Source organism: Ovis canadensis, chromosome X (genome assembly GCF_042477335.2).
Source record: "Ovis canadensis isolate MfBH-ARS-UI-01 breed Bighorn chromosome X, ARS-UI_OviCan_v2, whole genome shotgun sequence".
In the NCBI taxonomy this organism is placed as follows: domain Eukaryota; kingdom Metazoa; phylum Chordata; class Mammalia; order Artiodactyla; family Bovidae; genus Ovis; species Ovis canadensis.
This window is the reverse complement of record NC_091727.1, coordinates 134,477,487-134,501,027: the sequence shown is the minus strand read 5'-3', so window position 1 is coordinate 134,501,027 and position 23,541 is coordinate 134,477,487. Positions and strand designations below refer to the sequence as shown.

At 40.8% G+C, this 23,541-nt stretch overlaps 1 long non-coding RNA gene across 1 annotated transcript; it reads left to right on the top strand.

Annotated features, from left to right (window-relative positions):
* The first annotated feature begins 670 nt into the window (after positions 1–670).
* On the top strand, positions 671–23,179 carry LOC138930597 (uncharacterized). Its single transcript, XR_011446240.1, has 4 exons — positions 671–721; positions 1,067–1,124; positions 12,621–12,814; positions 23,093–23,179. It is a non-coding gene; the product is annotated as an uncharacterized lncRNA (long non-coding RNA).
* Positions 23,180–23,541: the final 362 nt, after the last annotated feature.

Sequence of the window (23,541 nt, the reverse complement as noted above, 5' to 3'; positions counted from 1 at the left end):
TTCTGCTCTCCCACTAGTGCTCTGAGGGCAGGTCTTACTGGTAGAAGTTTGAGTCACGCAAAAATTCACTCTGGGAGCCACTGAACCAAATGCCCCTGGACTTTTGGCATAAGTAGTCGAAGACTCAGTCCAGTGGTATTTGCCAATGGAGAGACAACTTCTGGAGGTACACTGAGCCCTTATTGAAACTCAAGGCTCTACTGGAGCAGAGTCAGTTAACCTATGGATTGAGATCCCTATTTGGAGAAGGGCATGGCAACCCACTCCAGTATTCTGGCCTGGAGAATCCCATGGGCAGAGGAACCTGGCAGGTTACAGTCCATGGGTTCACAAAGAATTGGACGCGACTGAGCGACTGACACTTTTGAGATTCCTATTGTGCCCTGGGTGATAGCAGAAGCTCCTCGTATACCAGCAGAAGTCTGTATTAAAATGGTAATGTCTCTCCTGGATGGAGCTAAGTCTGGCCCTAGTAGAGTGTTGTAACTCCATGAGGGAATAGCCATGTTCCCTGCCTCTGAAGTTAATTTTCTACAACCTCCCAGCCTTCTTTTTATCAATGTTTAATTAATCCCATGTGTATAATACTGAACATCTTATATTTTTCATTTAATTTTTATGTTACATTGTTATTGAAATACTGTTGATTTACAGTGTTATGTTGTTTCAGATATACAGCAAAGTGACTCAGCTATATGTATGTGTATATATTCACCTCTATGTAAGTGTGTGTATATTCTTTTTCAGATATTTTTTCCTTATAGATTATTACAAAATGTTGAGTATAATTCCCCATTCTATATGATAGGACCTTGTTGGTTATCTATTTATATATAGTAGTGTGTATATTTTAATCCCAAAATACTTTTTATTTTAGGGTTTTTAAATTCAGTGTTTCAAATTCCACTTTTGATTCTTTTTGTAAATGTATTTTTAAATGGAGGATAATTATTTTACAATGTTTTGCTTGTTTCTGTAATACCACAGTGTGAATCAGGCACAAGTATACATTTATTCCCTCTCTCTTGAGCCTCCCTCCTAACCTCTGCCTGTCCCACCACTCTAGGTTGTCACAGAGCTCCAAGCTGAGGTGCAGGAACCTAGAACCTGTTCTACAGAGTGAAGTAAGTAAGAAAGAGAAAAACAAACATCGTATATCAACACATGTATATGGAATCTAGGAAAATGGTGCTGATGAAGCTATTTGCAGGGCAGGAATAAAGATGTAGACATAGAAAATGGACTTGTGGGCACAGGGGGGAAGGAGAGGGTGAGATGAATTGGGACAGTAGGATGGACATAGAAGGTAGATAGCTAGTGGAAAACTGCTGGATAGCACATGGAGTTCAGCTTGGTGCTGCTGGCCTTCTATAGAAGCCTTCCATTCAATTTGTCCGCGCAAAGTACCAGCTCCTCCCAGTGTTATTAAGGGTTTAACAAAATAGCTTATATAGCCCTTGGGACTGCCATACAAATTACACAGGAAACCCAATGTTCCCACATCAGTGTAAAGCCAAATAACAAGGGGCATTACAAGAAAACATTTCTTGGGTTTTTTACCTTTCCTATCACCCTCCTGTAGCAAGTATCGCGGAAAGTCATAATAGACTTTTAAATCAAGGGCTAGTGAGAGAACCTGAAGGACAGTGGGCCTTCACCTGGTCAAACAGACTGTCCATGGTTTAGATTATATTAAATTCATGTCCCTATGGCATAACTCCACCATATTTAAGTTCACAACAAATGAGGAACCCACCCAGAGACCTTTCTATCTCTGCTGGTGTACATAGCCACACCAGAGACAACACAGTTTTTGGTTTGACAGACATGGAAACCCAGACACTGCTATGTGTAGAAAAGAAAAATTTCCCTGGTACTTTCATCTTTCCTTTCTCCCTCATAAAAAATCCAGAGCTTAGCCATCTCCTTCTTGATCCTGATGAGAACCTGACACATACCAATGATTCTGAAAACATCGTTAGCCTGTTTTTATCATCATCCAGCATAACCAAAGCAAACTACCTACCACTTTCTAGATAAAGAGGTGACCTTATCCACCATCCATGTACTTTAGTCCACTGAAGGTACCGTGGAAGTCAAAAGGTGGACCTAAACATCTCTCTGACCAGGTAACACCATGTACACTTTACCCAGGGACAGTAGGGTCCCCTACTGCTGGCTACAGGTGACCTTAAGCCCTACAGTGTTACCATGTCCCTTCTCACCTGAGAAGTTCCTACCCTTGTCAGTGTTGACTCCATGTGTATTGGTGGTTCTCCCAGGGCTAGTAATCTACACACTGCTATTGACAAGGTCTGTCTGGAGACCATACCACACGCACATAACAGAGAGTCTTACCACACAGGCCAGATTGGGGAAAATGGGAATCATGTTGTTGTCTATTCAGATTGGTCACCCTACTATCATGACCACAGATACCAACGAGACTAGCAACTTTCTCCTGTCTCTTCTACTACTAGCAACACCCATTCTGTATAAGCCAGACTCTTTAGATACAGCTTATGATTCATAGATGCCTTGTAAACTGTCAGAGCTAACTTTGACCTCAGATCAGATGAGACCCACTGTGATTAAGTAGTGCCATTAACCACATGGAGCCACAGTCTCTTGAGTCTTATTTGAGCAATACCCAGAGATAGAATACACCCAGTATTACAGCCAGGATCCTTGTGATTGGTGCAGTCATATTGTTGCTGCTGCTGCTGCTAAGTCACTTCAGTCATGTCCGACTCTTTGTGACCTCATGGACAGCAACGCACCAGGCTCCTCTGTCCACAGGATTCTCCAGGCAAGAATACTGGAGTGGGTTACCATTTCCTTCTCTGGCAGTCATATTAAGAGTGTTGTAATGCAGAGCCATACTAACAAAGTCTATGGGATTACAATTAGATAAAATGACTCAGATGGTTAAGAGTCTTCCTGCAATACAGGAGACCCAGGTCCAATCCCTGGTTCATGAAATTTCCTTGAGAGGGGAATGGTAACCCACTCCAGTATTCTTGCCTGGAAAATACCATGGACAGAGGAGCCTGCTGAGTTCCATTCTATGGGATTGCAAAGAGTCAGACACAACTGATTGACTAACACTTTCACTTTTGCATAGCTCTTCCTAATCCCTGGCATAATGATTAATGTAAACCCTGCAAAATGTATACTTTTACAACTATTGGTTTCTTTTCTCATTTGTTATTTATAACGATTTTTTCCTCTAGTACCAGTCCCATTTATTGAAGCTTGCCCTGGAAAAAATTGCACTAAGTGACCAAAGACACTTTACACAAAAGAAAGTTTCACATAAGTGTACATAATAATATTCAGTCACACACACAAACCCATGTAGACCCTCATGAACAAGTGATAATGTAAGTGTATAAACAAGCTCCAACAAACATATTGACATATTCACTGAAATGAACTTACTTACAAATTAATTCATGTACAAAGGCACACCCACATACACTCAAAACTTCACTTAAAATTTTGCATCGTGCTCAATGCATGAACTTGCTTACATATTCAGTTGCATTAAGGAAAATAATTATCCTTTAATACCTTCACACAGACCAACTTGCTCATGCCTTGATTTTCACACATGAATGTGTTTACATGTATGCACATACTCACACACTCAGACATGAATGAACATAAAAATTCATGTATTCACAAATATAAGCTTTTACACTTGCACATGAACATGCTCAAAACTCAAATGTCTTCACTCTTTCATTGTCACATGTTCATGCTCACATGCAGAAACATACTCAGACATTCACTCACACATTATCATATTTAAACATGAACATTTCCAGACACACACACAGATGTGCTCACAAATAGGTCACTAATGACTGTAGACCCCCACTTTCACTCACATTCCCACATAAATATACACATTCTCATGAACTTACATACAGACACAATTATACACTCACGCACACACTCCCTACATCCACTCAAGATGTTCACATATTCTCACCTTTATTTTAAAAACCACATGCTAACACACAAATCACTCATGTGTGAACAAGTTCACCAACACAAACACATATTTACATGGTCTGCATGTTCATAAACACACATGCATGTACATTTACACATTCACACACCAAAAACACTCATGCACATACATGGACATTATCACACATTCACATATAGACAGGATCATATTCACTCACGCTCTCACACAAACAAAAATACACGTTTGCTAACAGATGCACATAGATACCCTCACATTATCACTTCTACATAAGGAACACACATTTAGTGATACACAAACATAATCAGATTCATTCACAGAAAAGAACACATAACATTACCATGTGCCTACACAGAAGCATGCTTGCATATTCATTAACACATACATGTTCCTATTCACTTAAGCTGGCATTTCAATAATGCACACATAAATGTATGTATATGTATATGTGTGTGTGTACTGACATAGTGATTTGCACATAAACATGAACATGTAAACACAAACTGACCATGAACATGATCCCAAACTCACATTACATTCATTAAGAGTCATGTAAATGCATATTATCAACATACACACATACATATTCACTCATGTATTGACTCACAAACAGATGTACATTAACAAGCTGACATAAATGAACATGGTTATGCATTCACTCACAGGTCAATATGCTACCATCATGAACATGATTACAAATTCACTCACATATGTGAATACACAGAAACAGACATTAACACACTGACATATGAATGGGCTCAATTCACTTTTACACACGGACATGCTCACATATATCCACAAGTTACACATTCACTCAAATGAACATGCTCACAGACTTATTCATAGACACATGGGGGTTCCCAGGTGGCACGATGGTAAAGAACCCACCTGCCAATGCAGGAGATAGAAGAGATGCTGGTTTGATCCCTGAGTTGGGACGATTTGTAGAAGGAAATGGGAACCCACTCTAGTACTCTTGTCTAGAAAATACTATGGACAGAGGAGCCTGGCAGGCTGCATTCTATGGAGTTGCAAGGAATCAGACCCAACCAAGGACTGAGCACACATACATAGATACATTGACGCATAGCCACATTCATTCAGATACAGGTATACTCAAGTTAATATGGTTATACATTCACTCACATACCTAAATATGCCTCATGTACACTGTGTCATTCATACATTTATTTACATGCATGAGCATATTCATCCTTAAGTTGTTCACACAGGCACATGTATAAACATTGTCACACATACAAATAGGGTTGCAAATTCCTTCATACACATAGACACCCTTATGTATAATACATTTCACACACTTATTAATGCTCATGAAAGGTTGTTGTTGACCCACGAAAAGATGCCAGGATTCTTAGCCTCTGGAGGAGAAGAATTCAATCCAGGGCCAAAGACAAGGCTTGATTACTCAGAGCTTTTGTGTAATAAAGTTTTATTAAAGCATAAAGAGGATAGGGAAAGCTTCTGACATAGGCATCAGAAGAGGGCAGAAAGAGTACCCCACTGCTAGTCTTCAGCTGGATGTTATATAGTCACTGCTGCTGCTGCTAAGTCACTTCAGTTGTGTCCAACTCTGTGCGACCCCATAGACGGCAGCCCACCAGGCTCCCCTGTAAGAAAGGAATGTCTTAAAATTCAGAATGGCACCAGGCCCCTCACCCATAAGATGTATTTTGGGATAATCTTGGCAATAGACGATTCATCTCGGGCCGTAAAACGATTGACTTGAATCTTGTAGAAGGGCAGATTACCATACAAATAGTTTCGTTTACATAGTTTAGGGGAACAATCTCTGAGTATAACATACTGGTTTGTCAAGTAGGTTCTGAGCCATTAGAGGGAACCTGAACAGACTTGAAGACGGAGTTTGGGGTAAATGCATAGTACATGAACATAGCTTAAGACAAACATTTCCATAATAAAAATGCATTGGTTAACTCAAGGTTCGAGAATAGTTCACTTCAGGTGAGATCAGGTGTCCTTATGGCAATACAGTATTTTAAGAGAAATCTCCTTTTGAATTTGTATAGAGAAGGAAAAAAAATATTGCTAGTTTGTTTCCTCTTGCCGCTTAAGAGAGATAAAAATGTCTGACACTTGCGGCCTATTCCCTCCATTTGGAGACCCCGGGGCTTCCTGCCTGTTATTCACATACACTTGTATGGTCACTAGTCACTCAAATCCACAGCATATTCTTCACATGAACACATTCAAAGATTGACTGAGATACAAGAAATGCTCATATGCATGTACAACACACTCAAAATCTCTAATATTTGAGCATATTCACAGACTTAAAACATATTCACTGATTTATTCATATGTATAGACACAGTCCGGCTTCACTTGTGGCTTAGATGTCAAAGAATGTTCCTGCAGTGCAGGAGACCTGGAATCAATCCCTGGCTTGCAAATATCCCCTGAAGAAAGCTATGACTACCCACTCCAGTATTCCAACCTGGAGAATTCCACGGACAATTGAACCTGATGGGCTACAGTCCATGGGGTCAAAAAGAATCGCACAAGGCTGAGCAACTTATACTTTCACTTTTATCAGTTCAGTTCAGTTCAGGCGCTCAGTCATGTGTGACTTTTTGTGACCCCACAGACTGCAACAGGCCAGGCCTCCCTGTCCATCACCAACTCTTGGAGCTTGCTCAAACTCATGTCCATCGAGTCAGTGATGCCATCCAACCATCTCATCTTCTGTTGTCCCCTCTCTTGCCTTCAATCTTTCCCAGAATCAGGGTCTTTACCAAGGAGTCAGTTCTTTGCATCAGATGGCCAAAGTATTGGAGTTTCAGCTTTAGAATTAGTCCTTCCAAAGGATATTCAGGACTGATTTCCTTTAGGATGGACTGGTTGGATCTCCTTGCAGTCCAAGGGACTCTCAAGAGTCTTCCCAACACCACAGTTCAAAAGCGTCAATTCTTCAGTACTCAGCTTTCTTTATAGTCCAAATCTCACATCCATACATGACTACTGAAAAAGCCCATAGCTTTGACTAGATGGACCTTTGTCGGCAAAGTAATGTCTCTGCTTTTTAATATGCTGTCTAGGGTGGTCATAGCTTTTCTTCCAAGGAGCAAGCATCTTTTAATTTCATGACTGCAGTCACCATCTGCAGTGATTTTGAAGCCCCAAAATTAAAGTCTGTCACTGTTTCCATTGTTTCCCGTCTATTTGCCATAAAGTGGTGGGACCAGATGCCATGATCTTCATTTTCTGAATGTTGAGTTTTAAGCCAACTTTTTCACTCTCCTCTTTCACTTTCATCAAGAGGCTCTTTAGTTCTTCTTTGCTTTCTGCCATAAGGGTGGTGTCATCTGCATATCTGAAGTTATTGATATTTCTCCCTGCAATCTCGATTCCAACTTGTGCTTCATCCAGCCCAGAATTTCACATGATGTACTTTGCATATAATTTAAATAAGCAAGGTTGTGACAAAATACAACCTTGATGTACTCCTTTCCAAATTTAGAACCAGTCCATTGTTCCATGTCCAGTTCTAACTGTTGCTTCTTGACCTGCATACAGATTTCTCATGAGGCAGGTCAGGTGGTCTGGTATTCCCATCTTTTTAAGAATTTTCTACAGTTTTTTGTTATCCACACAGTGAAAGGGTTTGGTGTGGTTAATAAAGCAGAAGTAGATGTTTTTCTGGAACTCTCTTGCTTTATCTATGATCCAACGGTTGTTGGCAATTTGATCTCTGGTTCCTCTGCCTTTTCTAAATCCAGCTTGAACATTGAGAAGTTCACAGTTCATGTCATGTTGAAGCCTGGCTTGGAGAATTTTGAGGATTACTTTGCGAGCCTGTGAGATGATTGCATTTGTGCAGTAGTTTGAACATTCTTTGGCATTGCTTTTCTTTGGGATTCAAATGAAAACTGATGTTTTCCAACCCCATGGCCACTGCTGAGTTTTCCAAATTTGCTGGCATATTGAGTGCAGCACTTTAACAGCATCACCTTTTAGGATTTGAAATAGCTTAACTGGATTTCCATCACCTCCACTAACTTTGTTTGTAGTGATGCTTCCTAAGGCCCATTGGACTTTGCATTCCAGGATGTCTGGCTCTAAGTGAGTGATCACACTATCATGGTTATCTGGGTCATGAAGATCTTTTTTGTATGGTTCTTCTGTGTATTCTTGCCACCTCTTCTTAATATCTTCTGCTTCTGTTAGGTCCATACCATTTCTGTCCTTTATTGAGCCCATCTTTGCATGAAATGTTCCCTTGGTATCTCTAGTTTTCTCGAATGGATATCTAGTCTTTCCCATTCTATTGTTTTCCTCTGTTTCTTTGCATTGATCACTGAGGAAGGCTTTCTTATCTCTCCTTGTTATTCTTTGGAACTCTGCATCCAGATGTCTTTATCTTTCCTTTTCTCCTTTGTCTTTAGCTTTTCTTCTTTTCTCTGCTATTGGTAAGGCCTCCTCAGGCAACTATTTTGCCTTTTTGCATTTATTTTTCTTGGGGATGGTCTTGATCACTACCTCCTGTACAATGTCATGAACCTCTGTCCATATTTCTTCAGGCAGTGTGTCTATCAGATCTAATATCTTGAATCTATTTATCACTTCCACTGTATAATCATAAGGGATTTGATAGGTCAAACCTGAATGGTCTTGTGGGTTTTCCTAGTTGCTTCAATTTAAGTCTGAATTTTGCAATAAGGAGTTCATGATCTGAGCAACAGTCAGCTTCTGGTCTTGTTTTTGCTGACTGTATAGAGCTTCTGCAGAGACTCATGTACAATCATACACATTTCCTCACACAAAATGCTCACATGTCCACTTACACATGAGCATACAAATTCATTCTCAGAGAAGACAGTCATATATGCTGACAACAATACACTCAGTTGCACTTATACATGCACATTAATATGCTCACAAACAGCAACATTTCATGTATATACTTGAATACAAGTTTTCTCACAGACATCACTAAGCTCATACCTTCACACACAGATGTCCTCACATGCACTCACAAGCACATTCTTACATAATCTTCACAAAAATACACTCACAAATTAACCAGGTTACACAAGTAAACAGTTCCATACTTACTCATTCCCCCAAACTAGCTCTCACATTCACTCACATCCATTCCTGTATGTTCCCAGTCATGTATTTATACTATTCCCCATGTACTCGATACAAACAACATACTCATATTCTCACAGGTGAATATGCTCCCACTTATCATGAAGTTCACATATTTACACATATAGAGATGCTCTAAGACACACACACACACACACACACACACACTTGGACATTCACTCACAAAAATATATTCCACTTTCACATTCTCACAAACACACACACATTCACTCTCACACACATGAACATGCTGACATTCATGCCCATGGTCACTAATTTACTCATCCATATTAAAAGTTCCATTCACTTTAATATACAGACTCATATGTTTGAATAGGCTCCTATGATCACTCACATGTGCTTATATATATGTACAAGGTCAAATTCACTTGCACAACATTCTCACACACTCATTCACTCAAAATAACTGCTCACACATTCACCTGAATGTACTGACATGTTTAATCATAGTCATGCTTAAATATGTCACTCATAGTCACTCACATACACATTAACATGCTCACAGTAGGAATGTGCTCACACTCACCAAGAAGTGCTCACATTCATTCACACTCACACAAGTTCATTCAGATATACTAATGTAGTTGACCCTTGAATGATGCAGGGGTTAGGAGTGTTGACCATCCATGTACATTTGAATACATTTAACATATAGTCTGCTCTCTCAATATGAGGTTCTTGTGAATCCACCATTAAAAAGAATACATTTTAATCAGTTCTAATGAGGTGGATGAAACTGGAGCCTATTATACAGAGTGAAGTAAGCCAGAAAGAAAAACAGCAATACAGTATACTAACGCATATATGTGGAATTTAGAAAGATGGTAACGATGACCCTATATGCGAGACGGCAAAAGAGACACAGATGTGAAGTACAGACTTTTGGTCTCTGTGGGAGAAGGCAAGGGTGGGATGATTTTAGAGAATAGCATTGAAATATATATATTATCATATGTGAAATGGATCACCAGTCCAGGTTCGATGCATGAGGCAGGGTGCTCAGGGCTAGTGCACTGGGATGACCCAGAGGGATGAGATGGGGAGGGAAGTGGAGGGGGTCTCAGGATGGGGAACTCATATACACCCATGGCTGATTCATGTCAATGTAAAACCAATGTAGTGGCAAAATCACTACAATATTGTAAAGTAATTAGCCTACAATTAAAATAAATAAAAAATAAATAAATTTAAAAAATAAATTTGTTATTACAGTAAATCAAAAGAATGTCTCAACATTGTAAAAATTTTACCAGACCCACTCCCACAATTTACATTTTAGGATAACAGGGTTAGAATTTAACAATTGAAAGATCCTACCAGACCCACTCCCATAATACACATTTTAAGATATCAGGATTAATCAGAAGGTTTTCAGGAAGGAGAAACTGTCCTCAAGCAAGATACACTGTTGTTAAGTAATACCTAGTACAGAGTTTAAACTGAGTTGTTTGTTGTGTAATCATCAGGCTTAAAGAAAATAAAAAATTATGTGACTCAGGCTAAGGAATGTAGGAGAGAGAAAAAATATTTCTGTTTTCCTTCTCCTTGAGAACCCCAGACCCCTTTCTCCTCCTCGGGGACCTCGGACTCTTATCAACCTGCCTAGGAATTGACTGTCTTAGTAGTACTATAGTATTTTTCTATTGAACAAATCTGCATATACCTGGACTTGTGCTGTTCAAATCCCTGTTGTTTGAGTCAGATGTGCTTTTAAAATACTAGACAGGTGAATTCCCTGGCAGTCCAGTGGTTAGGGCTCGGCAGTTTCACTACTGTGGCCCTGTGTTCAATATTTGGTCAGGGACTAAGATCCTGCAAGTTGTGCAACTTGACCTCTCAAAATGTTAGACAAACATGCTTAAATTCACACACACACACACACACACACACACACATACACACACACACAGTGATGTCCATGCACATGATCACTTGTTCACTCATACATATGAACATGCAGAAACATTTACTTAATCACACAAAAATATTCTTATTAACACACTCGTACTTGAAAAGGCTCACCCATTCGTTTTCCATAACGGACATTATTATATACAGGAGCTAAAAATTGCCTCCCTTTAGTTCTTCACAGTTGCCTGTAACCCATTAGCTGAAAAACCAGCCAGCACCAAAATTAGTATTTACACAGCAGTTGCTTTAAACATTGGGTTGGTCAAAAGCTCTCTGGGATTTTGTATAACATCTTGTGGATGTTATGGCCACCCGGTATATTCCAGGTTAGCAGATTTTAATCTATTTAGTGTTTCCTTGGTGTTTCAGTGGAAAAGAATCTGCCTGCTAATGCAGGAGATATGAGAGACATGGGTTCGATCCGTGGGTCAGGAAGATCACCTGAAGAATGAAATGACAACCCATTCCAGTATTCTTGCCTATGAAATACCATGGACAGAGGAGCCTGGCAGACTACAGTACATGAAATCACAAAAGAGTGCAACTTGACTTAGTGACTAAACAACAACAGTAAAAATGGGAGGCTTTTTTCTTTACATGTTGGGGCCAGAATGCTGGAGCATTAGACTGCCCTGCTTTTCAATGGCTAACTGCCTTGAAAATCTGATGCGCTGACTTTTGCCTTCTTTTTCCCTCCTATGATGTCAGCCAAGAACACTCACTACAAGTTTGTATCCCTTAGCTTTGAGAGAGTGACGCTTTGGGAGTCCAATTTCTGTCTTGATGACTCACCAAGGCCCTATCATAAAATTCATTGGCTGACCCTCTACCACCTCTTCCAGAGGAGAGGCACTTGGGTTCCCTGGAAGCCCAGGGGTCTGGGAACAACCCCTAGTCAGCTATCTCCTAATTCCTCAAAAGTGTCCAGATCTTTCAGAATTCAACCTGGGCAGTCAAATTACTCCTTTGACCACATGAAGCAAACTCTTGGGCATAGGCTCTTTCAAGCGAATAGCAGATTTTGTGTTTTTGCAGAGGGTAGGTGCAGGGTGGGGTGCCCCATGCCACCAACCCCCCAGCCCAGTTTTCCAGCTGACAGGGAGCTGGAGCTGACCAAGGAATGACTGTAGAGGCCAGAATGAGCAGAGGGCTGGGTGGTGCCCAAGCCATAATAGGAGGCAGGATTGCATGTCTTTTTGAATGACTCTTGGCATCTGTAGGATTTGCTAACCTCAGGATGCTGTTGGAGTGAGTGGAGCCAGTTGCAGTGGGTGGAGCCCGCATGCCAGGCTTCCTGTTCCCTCACTGGCAGGTGAAGTGCATCAAACCTAGTGCTCTTAGAAGCCAAGGGATTGGTTCACAGTGTGCTTCATGGAGTGGAGCTGCTGGGCTGCTGTTCTTTTTGCTGGTCCCAGGCTCAGGGCCTCTGATCAATTCCCATTTTTCCTGCATCCCTTGCCCATGATGGTCTCAACTTAGTGGCAGCTCTTTGGAAAGAACAAGCTCCCTGCCCCACCTCGTGGTTAGCCTGCTTACCTCCTTCTCTGTCTTCCATGAGGTCTCCAGAAGTCTCCAGTGTTTTCCAGCTGGGAACTGTGGGGTCCAAACAAGCTGAAAGGCCCTGTGCCCCTATGGCTCACCAGGATCCAGACCTTGAAGGGTGATGACCACAATCCCACCTGGAAATTTCAGTTTGACATCTAACCTCTCCTCCTCTGATGTTCCTGACTTCATTTTAGACTCCTTTAATTGGTAAGTGAGGTCGCCAGGCTGCCAGGAGCTGGGAGGGCAGTGGGTGAGTGGACAACCTTTTAAAAGACATAGGCCTGGGCTCTAAATCCTGTCCATGCACCCTGCGTACTGGCCAGTGCCTAGAGAAATTGGAGATAGGGTTGGGGACATCAGGTTGAGATGAACTGCCTATTTCAGTGCCTATGTTACCATGGTAACTAACAGTGCCCAAATCACAGGGATTGGGAAACTACCACTCAAGTGTCCACACATCCATTTCCAGAACTTAATATTCCTCAGTCATGTGTACTGTTCGTTGTGTGTGTGTGTGTGTGTGTGTGTGTATGCACATGTGACCATGCATGTGCTCATGCAGGGAGGGGCCGGTTGTGAGTGAGGGCTAATAAAATTTATATTTTGTGCTGAGTTAACATCTGGTAAAATTGAGAGGATCTTGAATGGCTTAGTCCCAAGTTTCACTCTGCTCAACCAGATAGGGTTCTCTAGCAATGGATCTTATTGAATGCACCAGATGCATTCCTGCATATTATCCCTAAATAGCATTTCCTTGTCAACCAGCAGAATTATTTGAAGAACAAAATCACATCCTTGCTCAGGAAGCAGGTACTACCTCACCATCTTAATACCCCAAACCTTCTTCCCACAGACCCTTCTGATTCACTCTGTACTTTGTCCTGCGATGTCCTACTTTCCTGTACTTTGTCTTGCAATGTCCCTCTTTCCTGGGCTACCCAAGAAGTGAGTCACTGGGTCTCTGAAACTTTCTCAATAACTACCCTGAAGGTCTGGACCACTCATGATTAAATGGAGATAAAAATCCAAAGCTGTAAATTTTCACTGCTAGAAATCAAAAAATATTCTGAGAGAATTTGTACAGAGAGAAAATAAACTGTGCCACTCTGCTACCATACCATTAGCTATGTCTCTTTTGCAGTAAAAGTCCTGATCATCCTGTTGTAGGGAGAAATGACCATGACACTTTCACGACAGTGATGAAATGAATTCACCCTAATTTAAGCCAGAGTCCTTAACACTTATTAAGCAACTATTATCATATGGGAGGCCCATAGCACTGATGAATTTGATTTGAGGCTGTCTGAAGGAAAAAATGTGTAAATGTGAGCAAAGTAAAGAGGATTCATCATCACAGGGGACCTCGCCCATCACATACACACAAAGTATATCCAGTGACAAACAAATAAAATGGATCACATAAAGAAATCAGAAAACTTGAATACAGAGAGAGGAAATCATTTAAATTGAAACAAAGGCCCACAACTTAATCCAGTTGGAAATCTAGAATTTGCTAAAAGAATTTATGCCCCAGTATAAATTTATACCTTTGTCCTTGGCAGATGTCTTCTCACTGTGTCCTCACATGGCCTTTTCTTTGTTTAGTGTGAGGAGAGAGTGAGAGCTCTGTGATTTTCTTGTTCTTCTTATAAGGATACCCTCCTGTAGGATTACACCTCCATGCTTATGATCTCATTTAATCTTAATTACCCCTTAAAGGTCATATCTCCAAATACAGTCACATTGGGGGTTAAAGGCTTAACATACCCATTTTGAGAGAATATGATTCAGTCCATAACATCTCGACATATATTTTGGGTGTGTGCAAGGCAAGTGGTTCCCAGAGTCCTTTACCTCAATGAGGACAACTTTTAGGCAATGGCCCAAGAGTTTTTATTTTTATTTATTTTTATTTATTTCTGTTTTTTTATTTTTTTAATTTTAAAATCTTTAATTCTTACATGCATTCCCAAACATGAAGCCCCCCTCCCACCTCCCTCCCCATAACATCTCTCTGGGTCATCCCCATGCACCAGCCCCAAGCATGCTGTATCCTGCGTCAGACATAGACTGGCGATTCAATTCTTACATGATAGTATACATGTTAGAATGCCATTCTCCCAAATCATCCCACCCTTTCCCTCTCCCTCTGAGTCCAAAAGTCCATTATACACATCTGTGTCTTTTTTCCTGTCTTGTATACAGGGTCGTCATTGCCATCTTCCTAAATTCCATATATATGTGTTAGTATACTGTATTGGTGTTTTTCTTTCTGGCTTACTTCACTCTGTATAATCAGCTCCAGTTTCATCCATCTCATCAGAACTGATTCAAATGAATTCTTTTTAACGGCTGAGTAATACTCCATTGTGTATATGTACCACAGCTTTCTTATCCATTCATCTGCTGATGGACATCTAGGTTGTTTCCATGTCCTGGCTATTATAAACAGTGCTGTGATGAACATTGGGGTACATGTGTCTCTTTCAATTCTGGTTTCCTCGGTGTGTATGCCCAGCAGTGGGATTCCTGGGTCATAAGGTAGTTCTATTTGCAATTTTTTAAGGAATCTCCACACTGTTCTCCATAGTGGCTGTACTAGTTTGCATTCCCACCAACAGTGTAGGAGGGTTCCCTTTTCTCCACACCCTCTCCAGCATTTGTTGCTTGCTGACGTTTGGATCGCAGACATTCTGACTGGTGTGAAGTGGTACCTCATTGTGGTTTTGATTTGCATTTCTCTAATAATGAGTGATATTGAGCATCTTTTCATGTGTTTGTTAGCCATCTGTATACAGATAGGCACATTTGTTAGCCAGGGCATACAGTACAAAAATGAAGTTTGGCCAAATGTGCGGACCCATTGGTCTTGTCTTTTATCATGGGTATTGTCACTGTCATCTGTATGATTGCTTTCCATCACTGCAGGGGATGATGGAGACAATATCATATGTAGCATACAAATACCCAATAGTATCCACTCAGTTGATTCCAAGGGCCTCCTCACGTAGCCAAGAGATCTAGGAGAGGGATGGCTGCTTCTACCACTGTCTCTTCTGGCAAGGGACTAAGGATAGATGAGACTAGGGGTTTTGTAAGAAAGATATCCCAGAAAACTCTCTTGTATCAAGGAGGCCTCAGTAACTGTGCTGAGGTTATGGAGTGTTGGTTATATGATCCAAAGCATGCTGGGCAATTGGGTACAGAGTGTCACAGGCTCAGGGTCTCTCAGAACCTCTATTTTGAAAGTGGCTTGGTATGTGGCCGATAGTTGCCACTCTAATGGTTTGTAGTACAAGGCCAAGAAGGGCAGTTTCTTACATCAGTGGCCTGTGGGCAACTCATAGCTGTCATGGGTGGTCCAGAGATGCCAGGGGGCATAGGCAGAGGTTACTAAATCATCAACAATGAAGGAAGCTCTGGAGACACTAATGGGAGTGTCCATTGATTCAGACTTGGACAGATTCTAGAGTCTTTTGTTGGAAGGTTTATTGCTTTGCTAATGTAAATTGTTTTAGTAAATTCTGTGATTCTAATTGGTTTAAATTGTAACATTAGACAGAAAAAGCTATGGAAGAAGTTTATATATTGGTCGATTGATGAAAATGTTGTGACCAGAGGCTCACAGGAACCTAATCCTTTCTTACCCCTGGGAGCAATGTTTTAGTAGTCACTAATTCATTAATAATTCATCATGAATTGCCAAATTCAGACTTAAATTGAAGAAAGTAGGGAAAACCACTAGACCATTCAGGTATGACCTAAATCAAATTCCTTATGATTATACAGTGGAAGTGAGAAATAGATTTAAGGGACTAGATCTGATTGATAGAGTACCTGATGAACTATGGACGGAGATTCGTGACATTGTACAGGAGACAGGGATCAAGACCATCCCCATGGAAAAGAAATGCAAAAAAGCAAAATGGCTGTCTGGGGAGGCCTTACAAATAGCTGTGAAAAGAAGAGAGGTGAAAAGCAAAGGAGAAAAGGAAAGATATAAGCATCTGAATGCAGAGTTCCAAAGAATAGCCAGGAGAGATAGAAAACCAATACAATATTGTGAAGTAATTAGCCTCCAATTAAAATAAATTTAAATTAAAAAAAGAAAGCCTTCCTCAGTGATCAATGCAAAGAAATAGAGGAAAACAACAGGATGGAAAAGACTAGAGATTTCTTCAAGAAAATTAGAGATACCAAGGGAACATTTCATGCAAAGATGGGCTCAATAAAGGACAGAAATGGTATGGACCTAACCGAAGCAGAAGATATTAAAGAGGTGGCAAGAATACACAGAAGAACTGTACAAAAAAGATCTTCATGACCCAGATGATCACGATGGTGTGATCACTCACTTAGAGCCAGACATCCTGGAATGTGAAGTCAAGTGGGCCTTAGAAAGCATCACTACGAACAAAGCTAGTAGAGATGATGGAATTCTACTTGAGCTATTTCAAATCCTGAAAGATGATGCTGTGAAAGTGCTGCACTCAATATGCCAGCAAATTTGGAAAACTCAGCAGTGGCCACAGGACTGGAAAAGGTCAGTTTTCATTCCAATGCCAAAGAAAGGTAGTGCCAAAGAATGCTCAAACTACCACACAATTGCACTCGTCTCACATACTAGTAAAGTAATGCTCAAAATTCTCCAAGTCAGACTTCAGCAATACGTGAACCGTGAACTTCCAGATATTCAAGCTGGTTTTAGAAAAGGCAGAGGAACCAGAGATCAAATTGCCAACATCCACTGGATCATGGAAAAAGGAAGAGAGTTCCAGAAAAACATCTATTTCTGCTTTATTGACTATGCCAAAGCCTTTGACTGTGTGAATCACAATAAACTGTGGAAAATTCTGAAAGAGATGGGAATACCAGACCACCTACCCTGCCTCTTGAGAAACCTGTATGCAGGTCAGGAAGCAACAGTCAGAACTGGACATGGAACAACAGACTGGTTCCAAATAGGAAAAGGAGTACGTCAAGGCTGTATATTGTCACCCTGCTTATTTAACTTATATGCAGAGTACATCATGAGAAACGCTGGGCTGGAAGAAGCACGCGCTGGAATCAAGATTGCCAGGAGAAATATCAATAACCTCAGATATGCAGATGACACCACCCTTATGGCAGAAAGTGAAGAGGAACTAAAAAGCCTCTTGATGAAAGTGAAAGAGGAGAGTGAAAAAGTTGGCTTAAAGCTCAACATTCAGAAAACTAAGATCATGGCATCTGGTCCCATCACTTCATGGCAAATAGATGGGGAAACAGTGGAAACAGTGTCAGACTTATTTTTTTTTTTTTTGGCTCCAAAATCACTGCAGATGGTGATTGCAGCCATGACATTAAAAGATGCTTACTCCTTGGAAGGAAAGTTATGACCAACCTAGATAGTATATTCAAAAGCAGAGACATTACTTTGCCAACAAAGGTTTGTCTAGTCAAGGCTATGGTTTTTCCAGTGGTCATGTATGCATGTGAGAGTTGGACTGTGAAGAAAGCTGAGCACCGAAAAACTGATGCTTTTGAACTGTGGTGTTGGAGAAGACTCTTGAGAGTCCCTTGGACTGCAAGGAGATCCAACCAGTCCATTCTAAAGGAGATCAGTCCTGGGTGTTCTTTGGAAGGACTAATGCTGAAGCTGAAACTCCAGTACTTTGGCCACCTCATACAAGGAGTTGACTCATTGGAAAAGACCCTGATGCTGGGAGGGATTGCGGGCAGGAGGAGAAGGGCACGGTAGAGGATGAGATGTCTAGATGGCATCACCGACTCGATGCACATGAGTTTGAGTGAACTCTGGGAGTTGGTGATGGACAGGGAGGCCTGACATGCTGTGATTCATGGGGTCGCAAAGAGTTGGACATGACTGAGCAACTGAACTGAACTGAATTCATTACTTGTATTGACTTATTTATAGAATATAGATTTAACAGATACAAACAGATTGCAGTGACTGATGCCCCTTTTTCATTATCTGAAAGTACCATAGGATCACAGTGATGCTCAGGGCCCATTCACATTCCAGTGCCCTTTGGGAGGATACATCCCTCCTGATAGTCTCAGATGTCTTGGGTGAGCACTTCAGAAATCTCTGGATAGACCAGTTCTCTGCAGGGCTCAGGATGGGTACTTGCCTATACTCATCCAAGACACCTCTCATCTGAAAGCACGTGATTAATGAGAGAAATGCCAGCTCCCAGAATGAATGTCATTGAGAAGACACCCTTGAGGCCTAAAGAATCTGAAATGATTTTGTTGGGCAAGGACCAGAAGGTTCTCTCTCAGTGTCAAGCCATTTCCTGGCCCTAAAATATGAGGTATACAAGATAAAGGTTGACATGGATACAACAGAATGTCAGTCCCAGCTCAGATAATGTGACTTTGTGCTGGAGAATGTATACTGGTTAGCTCAGCTCAGGAGGGCACTGAGGGTGGAAGATTACTTTTCCTGGTGCAATCAGCTGCCCCTGGATGGATGCCCACCAACATGGAGAGCTGTATCCATGCTGATTTCAAGATGGGGCTCTTTAGTGGGGGTGAAGTAATACTTCTCTGAGCTGCCCTCTGTATGCTTCCTCTCCTCTCCACTTGCCAAAATGCCTGCCCCCTCTACCCCAGCCCCTCATCCTGCCTGGTGACGTAGACCCATGCTATGTGCCCCATCTGGATAAAAGCTGGAGAGGAGGAGCACGTGATTCACCGCGTGCTTCTGGTTGAATCACCATAGGGAGAAAAGCGGACTGGGTAAAGAATGTGTACACTTATGACTACACACGTCTACATGTGTGCCAGAGAAGGCATGGCCTTGGAAAGGTGACAGCTAGGGTGTTCTCTGTTGTTTGTTCTCTGGGAAATGTGACATTTACTGATGACTTCTCTGTTTCAGCAGAAACTGTGCCAATGAAAATGATTCTGAAGGTTTTAGACAGGGTGCAGAGAGCACATTGTGTCCCTCTGAATCCATATATTGGAGAAAAGCCACTTCTACACACTTGAGGGCTTTTTGGTTGAAGTATAGTGGGTTTACAGGGATCATTAGTTGTGGTGTGTGGGATATTTATTTGTGGTCCATGGGATCTTTTACTTGTGTCACGTGGTTTCTTTGTTGTGGCATGCAGGATCTTTTAGTTGTGGCATGTAGGATCTTTAGTTGTGGCATGTGGTATTTTTATCTGGGGCATGTGGGATCTTTGTTGTGGCATGCAGTTTCTTTGTTGTGGCACACAGGATCTTTCAGTTGCATCACGTGAGATCTTTTTTGTAGAATGTGGGATCTTTAGTTGCAGCATGTGGGATTTTTATCTGGGGCATGTGGGATCTTTTTAGTTGTGGCATGAGGGATGTTTTAGTTGAGGTATATGGCATCTTTGTTGCAAACATGGGATCACTGTTGCAGCATGCAGAATAATTATTTTGTGGCATACGGCATTCTTTATTTGTGGTATATGGAGTATTTGTTGCAGAATGTGGGATCTTTTTAGTTGTGGCATGTGGGATATTTAGTTGTGGTATCTGGGATCTTTATTTGTGGCATGCGAACCCTGGCTTCTCACTCTATTGAGTTTGTTAAAAACTGAACACATGATCTGTCTTGTCTACCTCACCTACCCCAACCAAGTTGCTTGCCCCTCTGCCCTCAAGTCTTTAACTCCTCCTGGGTTTTATTGGTTCTCCCTCCAGAAAACATCCCACCTCTGTACATATGTCTCCATTGATCATGAGTCACCCCCAAACCAGGTCTTGGTCATCTTCCTCCCGAATTACTGCCACAACATCCCAACTTCTCTCCTCCCTGATATTAGTGTTGGTTCCTCTAGTCCTTTCAGCACACTGCAATCAGCATGATCTTTATAATTCAAGCCTGATTATGTCAAGCATTTGTGATTTTAGCTGTCAAATAAAATCTAGCCTAACACTGAGATTTCTAGAACAGACATGAGAAATGTCAAAGAACCCAAAACTCAAACCACCACGAAGCCAATGAATCAGTTTCTTCAGGATCAGCAGTGGTTACCTCCACTGTTTTCTTGCTGCCTGAGGTCATCGGAGAAGTCAGTGATGAAATATAGAGCTGAAGTAATCACTGGAAAGATTTCAGCACCTTATCTGGAGGTTTCTTGTCTTAGCTCTGATTGTTGTTGTTGTTTAGTCACTAAGTCGTGTCCGACTCTTTTGCAACCCATGCACTATAGCCCACCAGACTCCTGTGTCCATGGGATTTCCAAGACAAGAATACTGGAGTGGGTTGCCATTTCCTCCTCCAGGGAATCCTCCTGACCCAGGGATTGAACCCATGTCTCTGGCATTTGCAGTTGGGTTCTTTATCACGGTGCCACCAGGGATGTCCTTAGTTCTGGCTATTATAACAAATATCCCATAGACTGAGTGGCAATGACAGATACTTATTTCCTATACTTCTGAAGGCAGGGAAGTCCAAAACCAACATGCTGGCCATTTTGGTTCCTGATAAGCTCTGTTCCTGGCTTATTGGTGACTGCTTTCTTCCTGTGTGCACTCATGTCAGAGAGATGGAGAGTGTTCTGGTGTCCTCTCTTCTTCTTGTAAGGGCACTAATCCCTTACATATTCCTAAATTTATCCATATGCATAGACACAGATATATAATCATACACATTCATTCACACAAAAGGCTCACATGTCTACTAACACATGTACATGCTTACAGATTGATGCACAGACACTCATATATGCTCTGACAACAGTATATTCAGATTCCCGTTTAAGTGTATATTAATATGCTCATAAACAGAAATATTTCCATGTATTTTTGAACACAAATTTTCTCCAAGGCATCACAAAGCTCATACCTTCACACACAGATGTACTCACATAAACTCAAAAGCACATTCTCCTATAGTCTTCACCAAAATACACTCACATATGAACAAACTTACACAAATGAACAGTTACACACTCACTCATGAAAATGTGCTTATATATGTGTTCTGTCAAGCCTTCTTACACATATTCACATACACACACACACACACACACACACACTGCTCTATGCTCCCAGTCACGTACTCATACATTTTCCCAGGTATAGTATACTCACAAAGAACATCATACTCATATGTCTACAGATGAATATGCTCATACTTGCCATGAAGTTCACACATTAACACACATGTAGAGATGCTCTAATATACTGACATGCACATACTTGCACATTAAATCACAGAAATATATTCTACTTTCACATGCTCACACATACATGGATATGCTAACATTCATGCCCATGGTTATAGATTCACTCATCCAGATGAAAAGTCCTATTCACTTTCAACCTGCAAATTCATATTTGAATAGGCACCCACAGTCAGTCTCACATGGGCTTATATACATGTACAAGGTTACGTTCACTTGCACAAATATGTTAACATACTCATTCGCTCACATTAATTGCTCACACATTCATTTGAATGTGCTGGGAAATTCAATCATAGTCATGCTTGCATGCCTACACTCATATTCACTCACATCCACATTAATATGCTCAGAATTAGGAATGGGTTCACATTCACCAAAAAGCTCACACATTGACTCACATACATTCTCAAGAATTCATTCACTCAAATATAGTAATGTAGTTTACCCTTGAGTGATACAGGGATTCGGGGTACTGAGCCTCCATGTACCATCTGGAGAGGCAATATCTGTAGTTACACTGAGCCCTTATTGAACTCAGGTCTTCACTTGAGCAGAGCTAGTTACCCTATAGATTGAGATTCCTGTTGTGCCCTTGGTAATAGCAGAAGCGCCTCCTGTACCGTCAGAGGTCTGTATTCAAATGGTACCACATCTACTGGATTGATCTAAACCTGGCCCTACTAGAGTGTTGCAACTCCATGAGGAATTAGCCACAATTCCTGCCACTAAAGTTAATTGCTTTAACCTCCACACCTTCGTTTTATTAATGTTTAATTAATCATGTGTATAATTCTGAAGATTTTATACTTTTAATGAAGTTTTTGTGTTATTTATATTTTTCTTGAAGTACCAATGTTGTGTTTGCTTCAGGTACACAAAGTGATTCATATATATACACACACACACATATAAATATGTATATATATATATACACACACACGCACATATATATATTTATAGATTCAGTTGCATATAAGTGTATATATATTCTATTTCAGATTCCTTTTCCTTATAGATTATTATAAAATGTTGAGTATAGTTCCCTCTGCTATATGATAGGTCCTTGTTGGTTATCTATTTATATACATTAATATCTATATGTTAATTCCAAACTATTTTATTTTCAAATTTTAGAATTCACTATTTTATATTCCAGTTTTGAATCATTTTGTAAATATATTTTTAACTGGAGGACAATTGCCTTACAATGTTGTGTTGGTTTCTGCCACACAACAACATGAATCAGGCATAAATATACATGTATTCTATCTCTCTTGAGCTTCCCTCCTAACCTCCACCTATCCCACCACTTTAGGTTACCACAGGGCATCAATCTCAGGTGGATGAACCTAGAACCTGTTCTACAGAGTGAAGTAAGTAATAAAGAGAAACACAAATATCATCTATTGCTGGCGACGGAATGAAACACCAGCACTGCAGAGTGGTTTGAATCTTTTTACTTTAACCCCTTGCTTCTTATAGCTGCTTAATTTTATATCCTTTGCACAACAATCTACAGGGCAAGTTGCCAAGCACTATGATTCAGCGACTATACAGTGCGCAGGCGCAGGGCGAGATAACCTTTACCATGACTTATTTACTGCAGCTAAGACTTTGTTTTGGGGAACTTCCTTATCAACTTAGAATCCGTTTTGTCCCTGGGTCTGTTCCTTTTGAGGAATCAGAGAAACATCCTTGTGTGCAAGAAATGGTCTTTTCCCACGGGAACAAACAGAGGATTCTTAGCTGAACATCTCATTTGCA